This window comes from Rhinopithecus bieti, unplaced genomic scaffold (assembly GCF_001698545.2).
Source record: "Rhinopithecus bieti isolate Rb0 unplaced genomic scaffold, ASM169854v2 scaffold_8783, whole genome shotgun sequence".
In the NCBI taxonomy this organism is placed as follows: Eukaryota; Metazoa; Chordata; class Mammalia; order Primates; family Cercopithecidae; genus Rhinopithecus; species Rhinopithecus bieti.
In genome coordinates this window covers 1216221-1227166 of record NW_016806197.1, presented here as the reverse complement: position 1 = coordinate 1227166, position 10946 = coordinate 1216221, and the positions used below count along the sequence as shown (strand labels likewise).

The 10946-nt window shown below is 37.9% G+C and overlaps 1 pseudogene; it reads right to left on the bottom strand.

Annotated features, from left to right (window-relative positions):
* Positions 1 to 7465: 7465 nt before the first annotated feature.
* LOC108531574 (high mobility group protein B3 pseudogene) lies at positions 7466 to 8147 on the bottom strand (annotated as a pseudogene).
* Between the last annotated feature and the right edge of the window lie 2799 nt (positions 8148 to 10946).

Below are 10946 nucleotides of genomic sequence, written 5' to 3'. Positions count from 1 at the left end.
GAACTGTTGTCAGGTATGTTGCTCAGCCTCCCTTGCTGTTAGGTGGCATCGTGCAGATTGGCCAACAGAATGTAAAGGTAAATGCAGCATGCATTTCAAGACTGAGCCTTTTGGGAGAGCAGGTGTGTCGTCCTGCTCTCTTTGCTGTTAGGATGCAGCTGGCAATAATGTCTTTGTCATCTTGTTACTTCAGGTATGGTTCCCAGACCAGAGGCATCCACACCACCCAGGAGTGTGTTAGAGATGCACCCTCTCAGGTCCCACCCTGACCTACTGAGTCATTATCTTCATTTTAAAAAGACGCACGTTAAAGTTTGTGAAGAAATAGCCTACTCCCAGAGAATGGCATAGTTATCAAATGGAAGGATTTGGGTTCCTGAATGACCACGTGGTGGAGAACTGCCCTACCAACTTGAATACCTCTACACGACTGTTACATGAACAAGAGCTAACTTTCTGTTGTGCTGAGCCACCAAAGCATAGGGGTTTATTTGTTACTCAGCCTATCCTATCCTAACGAATCCACCCTGATGTTTGTATTTAACTGTGTCTACCTCTACTCTCCCCTGGAACTTCCTGTCAACTCCTTTTTGGGTAGGCTGCATTTTCCATGGGACAAAAATTAGACACAAAAATGATTTTTTTGCCAACATGATTATGTTGTCAAAGGCAAGCTCCTTCTTTATGAAACTTCCTTTTTAAAAATTCTATTATTTTGTTTATCCTATAAATCAAAGTTGGCAAAGTAAGGCCCATGGGCCAAATTCAGCCCTCTGCTGTTTCATTTTAATTGAAATGAATTTTATATAACATAAAATTAACCATTTTAAAGTATACAAGCCAGTAGTACATTCACAACGATATGTAACCATCACCTCTCCCAGAAAACTACTTTGTATAATACGTAGTAAGTTAGTTACTCCTTATTCTCCCCTCTCTCTAGCCACTGGCGATCACTAACCTGCTTTCTATCTGTATGGATTTACCAATTCTATATGTTTTATGTAAATGGAACCATACAACATGTAGCCTTTTGTATCTGGCCTCTTTCACTCCACATAATGTTTTTGAGGTTCACTCATATAGTATCAGGTTGGTGAAAAGGTAATTGTGGGTTTTGCACCAACATATTTCTTTGTTTCTTTTTGTGGCTAAGTAATAGGCCATTGAACCTCTCCAAAGTTTTTTTTTTATATAGACATGCCTATTAACTTACATGCTATTTATGGCTGCCTTTGCATTTCAGTGGCTGAGTTGGGTAGTTGTGGCACAAATCATAACAGCCTACAAAGAAAGACTAAAATATTCACTGTCTGGGCCCTTACAGAAAAAGTTTGTTGATCCCTGTCATAAATAATATTTTTGGGGAACTTTACTATGAAAGTGTGGAAGTTCTAAAGTTTCAAAAAAATTATTTTGTATCATGATATAATTTTAAGCTTCAGCTGGATGAATACATATGATAGAAATGCTACACAGATTTTGAAAAAAAAAGGAGTGGTTGGGGAAGATTTGCCCTATGAGATAGTACAGTATGTCATGGACCAATAAAAGTGAGAGAATATGGTCCCAGTGCTGAGGCAGGCAGGTCATAGAAACGATGGGAAGGCTGGGAAATGCACAGAAACGTAGGACAGAGGTGGTGTTTCTGACCATTTGAGAAGATATGGATTACTCCTTCGAAATAAATTTCAGAGGAATAAAATATTTAAATGTTTAAAAAAGAAACTGTGAATATACCAGAAAAATATACTGATGACTATCTTAATAACCTTGTATAAAGAGATGCTTTTAAGTTTGACAAAAAAGACAATGAAAAGCAAAAATTTTATTAACATGGCTACAATTTGATACAATTTCTTGAAATGTAAAACTTTTGTATGGCAAAAGCACTGTAAGTAAAACTTAAAAGAGAACAAAATGAACCTGGGAAAAGTATTTTTGTTGTTGTTGTTGTTGTAGGCAAAGAGTTAATATCTTCAACAGTAAAAACCTCTTTTCAGTGAATGAGACTCTGAAGAGTCCAAATTAAGGGGGAAACGTGGAAACTGGCAATAATGCAGTGATTGCGAATGAGCAGTAAGCGTGATACTATGAATGTTCAATCTAGTAAACAACTGATACAAATGTGCTATACATTTAAACATGATGTCATTTTTATTGTTGTTGACTTGACTGACGTGATCAAAAAAAAAATTGAGAATCTCCAGTGAGGGCAAGGATATGGAGAAAGGGACTTTTTTTTTTTTTTTTTTTTTTTTTTTTTTTTTTTTTTTTTTTTAACATTGTTGGATTCAATATTTTTGGAGGGAAATCTGGCAGTAGAGGCACATTTTGAAATGTATATGACTTTTGACCACACGGCTTCACGTTCTGGACATTTAACTTACAGAAAACTAACATAAAGGTGTTTTTCGCTGCAGTGAGAACCTGGAAACCATCTCAATGTTTATCAGTAGGTTTGATAAAACAAGTAGTGGTATATCCATACAATGAATCTCAAAGAAGCCATTGCAAAAGAGGTAGAATTTTCAACTTTAATATAGATTATAAGTACTCTCCTTGTTCTTAATCAGGCTGGTGAATATGTTTGCTTTTCTCTTTTATTAAAAAACACTTTTCCTGGATCCATTACGATGTAAAATAATACTCCTAGTTTTCAACCTAGTGAAAATGATGGACATTACATACTTTTTTTTTTTTTTTTTTTTTTTTAGATGGAGTCCCATTCTGTTGCCCAGGCTGGAGTGCAGTGGTGCAATCTTGGCTCAATGCAACCTCCGCCTCCCAGGTTCCAGTGATTCTCCTGCCTCAGCCTCCCAAGTAGCTGGGATTACAGGTGTGTTCCACTATACCCAGCTAATTTTTGTATTTTTAGTAGAGATGGGGTTTCACCATGTTGGCCATGTTGGTCTCGAACTCCTGACCTCAGGTGATCTGCCTGCCTTAGCCTCCCAATGTGCTGGGATTGCAGGCGTGAGCCACCGTCCTTGGCCAGCATTACATACTTTCAACATTTGACTTATTTAGTTTTACTAGTTAAATATATTGCGTTTTACATTATAGCAATAGAGGTTTGAAACAAATCCATATTTCAGAGCCATGGACTTAAGTTTGTTTGTGTCCACATATATGAGCCTGTGTGCGTGTATACCTGTGTGTGTCTGCACATATGTATGTGCACATATGCATTCATGCAGATGCATGTTTGTATGCATGTACACATGTGTGAGTGCCTGTGTGTGAGCGTAATATCCTAGGAGAACTTAACATCCAGCTGATGATGCAGCCACACCCCAGCTATTAGAGAAATTACTGCTTCCTTTTAAGATAGACTCAGGGAATTAATAAAGCAAGTAAGGATATAATCTTTCTCTCCCTAAGGATAAAACCTTTCCGCATGTAGGATCCCTTTATCTTCTGAATGGGACAGCATAGGATGTGGATGCCAAGGGAAACCAGATAAGTCTGATGAAATTTGCTATTTGGCAACAAACCCTACAATTACTACGAAACACTTTGCAAATTATCACACTTCCTTTCCTGTTCTTCCTGGGGCTTTGTCCACTGCTTCTGTACCTTCAGAACCAATTCCACTCACTAACTATGCCCCTGCCTGCCTGCCTGCCCCCTCTCCATTTTACCTCCACCCTCTTTCCATCCTGCTGGTCTGATACAAAAGGCAACGGATATTTCAAAATGCTGGGTGCTCTTGGTCTTACAGATACAGAAGTTGATTAGAGAAAGAATAAGTTGCCTACAGCTGTGATTGCCAAACTTTTCTGATTGTTCACCCTTATCACTGAAATATTTTGATCACAAAGTCCCAACATATGCATACTTAAGTCCATGGCTCTGAAATATGGATTTGTTTCAAGTCTTTATTGCTATAATGTTAAATTTAATATCTCTAACTAGTAAAACTAAATAAGTAAAATTTTTGAAGGTATGTAATGTCCATCATTTTCACTAGGTTGGCAACTAGGTGCATATGTATTTTACGTATTTATGTATTTATAAATTGTGCACCCTTCCTATTGTATTAGTAGATTATATATGTTATGAAATATACAAAAGGTAAAAAACTCAAAAAGATGAGATTTAAAAAATACATGTAGAAGTTCTAATATTTTCTTTCTGCATTTCATGGAGGTGATTCGATGACTAGTAGACCAGAAATGGAGAAGGCTTTATAAATCTAACGTTAAAAGTCTCAAGAGCACTACAAACTCTTTGGCCCTCCTCAAGGACAAGGCTTCCTGCCACGGTGATCTGCCCAGGTTCAGCTAGCTGCCCACCAGGTCCACAGGAGATACGGTGGTGCTGCAAATAATCTGAAAGATTTTTTTTTCTTTCGCTCTTTCTTTCATGTCTTTCTTCACTGACAGGCTCTTCTGTTTGCCCTCTTGTGATCTCTGTTTCTTGATTAAGACTCATATTTGGCTGACCAAGTCCTAAGTGATGCCTGTAGGTCCAGCCCTTCTCCTTTCTTTCATGGGCTAAGCCCCTGCTTAGAAGTCCACAGCATCCTCAGTCATTGGAGACTTGGACTTCTTTGCCCACAGCTGTACAAATGCTGGCTTTTTATAGGCAAGAGTGAATGGTCATGAAAGGATGAGCTCAAGGTCTCAAGGAGTTTTCCAATTCTTTTTTTTTTGGAGACGGAGTCTCACTATGTCACCAGGCTGGAGTGTATTGGCACGACCTCGGTTCACTGCAACCTCCGCCTCCTGGGTTCAAGCGATTCTCCCACCTCAGCCTCCGGAGTAGCTGGGATTACAGACATGTGCCCCCACACCTGGCTAATTTTGCATTTTAGTAGAGACAGGGTTTCACCGTATTGGCCAGGATGGTCTCAATCTCCTGACCTCGTGATCTGCCTGCCTCAGCCTCCCAAAGTGCTGGGATTACAGATGTGAGCCACCGTGCCAGGCCTTTTCCAATTCTTTAAAGGTACAGAAAAGCAAGGAGACAGAGATACTAAACCAGTGGGTATCTGCACAGCAGAAATGTGTGACAGAATGGAGCCCACCTGATGGGTGCCTCTAAGATGCAAGTCCCATGGGGGAAGAGAGTCTTCCAACCAACCCCTACACCAGCACTGAGGGCAGTGCCTGGCACAGATGAAAGGTTTGTTGAATGAATGAGTGACACAAATTTTGTCGTGGATTGGTACCAATCAGAGGACCGCTTCCATTGCTTTTGGGTCTGAAATAGCACTTTAGCTCACACTCAGGTGGTTTTTCTTCCAAACTGGGAGAAGGGATAGAGGGAAGCCAAGGCTCAGCTTTTGTGTATGGTCTCACTGATTTATTCAAATGGAAAACTGGAGTTTTTGGACAAAAACATCCTCATGCCATTTCTAGCAGTTCCTCCATCCAGCACACTTGGAAGTCCCCAGCAGGAGGTCCAGCCTTCCTGGGACTTGGTTTCATCATGGTGCTTCTTCATTGCTGGATACAAGTTTTCCTTTATTCTTACTGTCTCAAAATCTCTTAGTTCCTCTGGCTCCCTCCCTGCTGCCACAAATGAGCTTTCACTTGCTCTGGTTTTCTCCCCACTGCCATCCATCTTTTATAAAAGGAAATTCAAAATTAAAACAAAATTTTGGTAAAAAATACATGACATAAAATTTACCATCGTAGCCATTTTTAAGTGTACAGTTCCATAGTGTTAGTTACATTCACATTGTTGTGAGATGGATCTCCAGAACTTTGTCATCTTGCAAACCTAACATTCTGCACCCATCGAACAACTCTCTCTCCCGCTGGAAGCCCCCGTACTACGTTCTGTCTCTGTGAATTTGACTACTCTAGGCACCTCATAGAAGTAGAGTTATATAATATTTGTCCTTTGGTGACTGGATTATTTTACTTAGCATAATATCCTCAAGGTTCACCCATGTTGTAGCATGTGCCAGGATTTCCTTCTTTTTAAGGCTGGATAATATTTAATTGTATATATATGCCATATTTTCTTTAGTTATTCATCTTTTGATGAACATTTGGGATACTTCCATCTCTTGGCTATTGTGAATAATAGTGCAATAAACATGAGTGTGCAACTGTGTCTTGAAATCCTGCTTTTAATTCAGTCTTTTGGATATACACCCAGAAGTGGAATTGCTGGGTCATATGGTGGTTGTATTTTTAATTTTTTTGAGGAACTACTACAGTTTTTTTTGCAGTTGCACCATTTTATAGCCTCACCAATAGTGCACAAGGATTCTTCCTCAACATTTGTTATTTTCCTTTGTTTGTTTGTTTAGTAGTGACTATACTAATGTGTGTGAAGTGATATTTCATTATATTTTTAATTTTTTGAGGAACCTCCATACTATTTTTCATAGCAGATGTACCTTTTGACATTCCCACTGACAGTGTACACAGTTTTTAATTTCTCCATATCCTCCCCAATACTTGTTATTCTCCTCCTCCATGTTTTTGGTAGTGGCCATCCTAGTGGGTGTGAAGTGATATCTCATTGTGGTTTTGGTGAACATGTCTTTAATGACTAGCAATGTTGAACATCTTTTCGTACGCTTGCTGGCCATTTGTATATCGTCTTTGCAAGAAATGTCTATTCAAGTCCTTTGCTTATTTTTTTAAAATGTAATACTATTTATTTAACTTCAAAAACATTTCAACATTCTAAACATACAAAAAACCCAGAACGTTACAAATCATGTTTAAGGACAGAAGGTTCTTGAACTTTCATTAACATGGTAGCTCTTTGCTTTGCTGACAATGAAGAGTTCTACAGTTTGTTTAAAAACAAATAGTTTAAAACTAATGCACTTAACTAAGAACAAAACAAAATAAAACTTTTCATGCCAGTTGACCTCCTTTGTCCACAGTTAAGATGGCAGCAGAATGCTGTCACTACACACAGAAACAAGACAACCTGAAGCTAAATGGATGCCCACTGCAGAGTCAACAGGTCCAGCCTCATAGTGCACGCTCTGAGCTACAGCCCCTCCAAAAGGCATCTTCCCAACAGCCTCAGCGTGGAGCAAGGACCATCGAGGGTTTGTCTTGCTTGTTTTGTTATTTTTACAAACTATAGATAGATATATACAGGTGATAATTCAGGTTTTCCAGCCAATAACCATGTGGTTAACACCACCTTATAAATAAAAAAAAAAAATGCAAGAAACATCTTTAAATGCCTTGTCACACCAACAGCAAAGTGCACAGAGTGAGAACACGAGAGTGACTTTCCATTTTAAAAATGTTTGGAAATATGTGCAACTTTAATACAGTTTCAGGGTGCTCCAGACACCCATGGCCACTTGACGTAAACCACTGACAATTTCTAGAGCACTTTGAGAGACTACAATATGCTTGTGATCAAGTTTTATAATTAAACCTAATGAGGGCAACAGATACTTCTCAAATAAGAGATGTGTCAGTTATGGTTCTCCCCTACTCTAAAGTATTCACAAGGAGACAGATAAAGAGTTTCTTTATTCATTCTCCTCCTCTTCCTCCTCCCCTTTTTCCTTGCCTTCTTCCTCTTCCTCTTCCACCTTTATCTGGGCAACTTTAGCAGGATCCTTTGCTCCATCAAACTTTCCTTTCAACTTGTAGTCAGCAACATCCTTCTCCTAATTCTTCTTCAGCTTTGCCGCCTTAGTGATGTAAGGCTGCTTTTCACTGTACTTATGTTATTCCACACCTCACCTAGCTTTCTTGCCACGTCTCCAATAGAGATGCTAGGGTTTGTGGATTTGATCTCGGGGTGGAATTCTGAGCAGAACAGGAAGAATCCAGACTGTGGCCTTTGGAAGGCATTAGGATTCTTCTTCTCTTGTCTCCCTTAGCTGGTCCATAATCCTTCATTTCCCAATCACAGTGCACTTTATCTGCCTCTGCCATTTCATCAAATTTAGATTTATCTTGTCTGGACATTGTCTTCTACCTCTAAGACCACTTCTTGGAAAATGCTGCAAAATTGACAGGGACCTCTGGGTTTTTGTTCTTACGTTCTTCTCTGCACATCTGCAGAAAGAAGGCATAAACAGACATCTTGCCCTTTGCTTTCTTGGGATCACATTTAGCCATCCTGACTGTATTGCTCACTAGCCTGGGCAGCGCAGGGCACAACGCGCAGCTCAGTGCTCCCCAGCCTCGGGCTGGCTGCCTCCATGAGAGCTCTCCTTTGCCTATTTTTAACCAGATTATTTAATTTTTTTGTTGTTGTTGAATTGTAGGAGTTCTTTATGTATTCTGGGTATTAACCCCTTATCAGATATATGACTTGCAAATATTTTCTTCCATTCTGTATGTTACCTTTTTGTTCTGTTGATTGTATTATTGGGTGCATAAAAGTTTTTGTTTGAGTTTGGATAAAATACTATTTATCTATTTTTGCCTTTGTTGTCTGTGATGTTAGTATCATATCCAAGAAATCATTGCCAAATCTAATGTCATGAAGATTTTCCTCTATGTTCTCTTCTAGGAGTTTTATTAGCTTTGGATCTTATGTTTAGGTCTTTCCTCCATTTTGAGTTAATTTTGCGTAAGATATAAGGTAAGGGTCCAACTTACTTATTTTGTATGTAGATATCCAGTTGTCCCAGCACCATTTGTTTAAGAGATTGACCCTACCCTGTTGAGTGGTCTTGGCATCCTTGCAGAAGATCATTTAACCATATAGGCAAGTGCTTATTTCTGGGCTCTTTATTCTATTATTATTATTATTATTATTATTATTATTATTATTATTATTATTTTGGTTTATATGTCTGTCATTATGCCATTACTACACTGTTTTGATTGCTGTAGCTTTGTAATATGTTTTGAAATCAGGAAATGTGAATACAACAACTTTGTTCTTCATTTTAAAATTGTTTTGGCTATTTGAGGTTTCTTGAGATTTCATTTTAGAATATTTTTTTTCTATTTCTGCAAAAATTGCCATTTGGATTTTGGTGGAAATTCCATCAAATACATAGATTGCTTTGGTAGTACAGACATCTTGACAATATTAAGTCTTCCAATCCATGGACATGAGGTGTCTTTTCATTTATTTGAAAGTCTTCTTTGATTGCTTTCATTAATGTTTTGTAGTTTCCTGTGTATAAACCTTTCACCTTTTTATTTAGATTTATTCCTAAGTATTTTATTCTTTTTGATGCTATTGTAAATGGAATTGTTTACTTAATTTCCTTTTCAGATCATTCATTGTTAGTGTATAGGAATGCAACTGATTTTTGTATGTTGATTTTGCCTTCTGCAACTGCTGAATTTGTTTATTAGTTCTAAAAGTTATGAGTTTTGGTATTATCTTTAGGGTTTTCTATGTGTAACATGATGCCATCTGTGAATAGAGATAATTTTAATTCTCCCTTTTTAATTTGGGTGCTTTTAGTTTATTTTTCTTGACTAATTGCTCTGTCTAGGACATCCAGTACTACTGAAGAGAAGTAGCAAGAGTAACCATCCTTATCTTCTTCCTGATCTTAGGGTAAAAGGACTTCAGTTTTTCACCACTGAGTATGACGTTAGTTGTGGGCTTTTCATATATTGCCTTTATGATGTTGAGGTAATTTCCTTCTATTCCTAGTTTGTTGAGTATTTTTTTAATCATGAAAAGGTATAGAATATGTCAAATACTTTTTCTGCATCATTAAAGAAAATCATAACTTTTTGGTTCTTAATTCTGTTAATGTGGTATAATTCTGCCATTCTTTGTATAGTTCCTAAAGCCTGTTAAATTTTCCCTTCTAATCTTTAGCTCCTTGGCAATAATTTCATTATCCAGTAAGGATTTTTATCAATATTTTATACATTGTGATATATTAATTTTTGGAACAGATTTGATATTTCTAGCACCCATCATTCTAAGCCTTGTTTCAGAGAAATGTGATCATGCAGCCCTTATTTTATAAACCTTTTCTCTGAGTTCTCTTTTGCCTCTTTCCTATTTTTAGTCTCCTCTTAAATCCCTAGGTAACCTCCTTTGTGTCCCCAGAAGATTTATTCAGAAACCTTTTCTTTTCTGTGAAATTTGTCAGTATGACGACTCACAGTGAGCCAATGTTAAAACAATAGTAAGCAGAACTCAACATTCTCATGCATGCCAATATCATCTCTTCATCTTGAGTATTTTCTGAGCCTATGCAACTTAGATGCAGGCCGTAAGAATATCCTTGGTTCCTCGTGCAAAAAAAAGTCAAGCAACAAAACAGAACAAAATGATAATTGGACCTAGGAGACACTTGGCAGGGTAGCAGTTTTATTTTAAAAGTCAAATCATATTTTTAAAACTTCGGGCCATTTTATCAATGCTTTATTTATAGGTGTAATCAGTTCCATTCAGAGAGAAATGTCTAAAGAATTAGATCATAAATGAAGGAAAAACAGCATGGAACAAAATGGAAAGAACGCAAAGCATGAGAAATGTCTTGTCCTTTCTAATACTTGTGATTCCTAAGTTCTGCTTTCCGGAGAGGTCGTGAGTGGGCAGAGACAAAGCGTGCAACACAAAAGGAGTAGCATGAAGTCAACCACGAAATGTTGTCTCATCACAATATTTTCTAAATACTGTCATCATCACATTTCACTGTTAATAGGTTTATATCACAGTGGTATTAATGAAAATGACATGTCTAAAAGCAAAAATTTGCATAAAGTTTTGTATTAGACGGTCATGAATGCTAGCTGAAAAAATTCAAAACTCTCGTTGGGACTTTTTTTTTTTTTTTTTTTTTTTTTTTTTTTTGGGACAGAGTCTCACTCTGTTGCCCAGGCTAGAGTGCAGTGGCACAATCTGGGCTTACTGCAACCTCTGCCTCCCAGGTTCAAGCAATTCTCCTGTCTCAGCCTCTGGAGTAGCTAGGATTACAGGGCCCTGCTACCACACCCAGCTAATTTTTGTATTTTTAGTGGAGACGAGGAGGTTTCACCATGTTGGCCAGGTTGGTCTTGAATTCCTGACCTCAG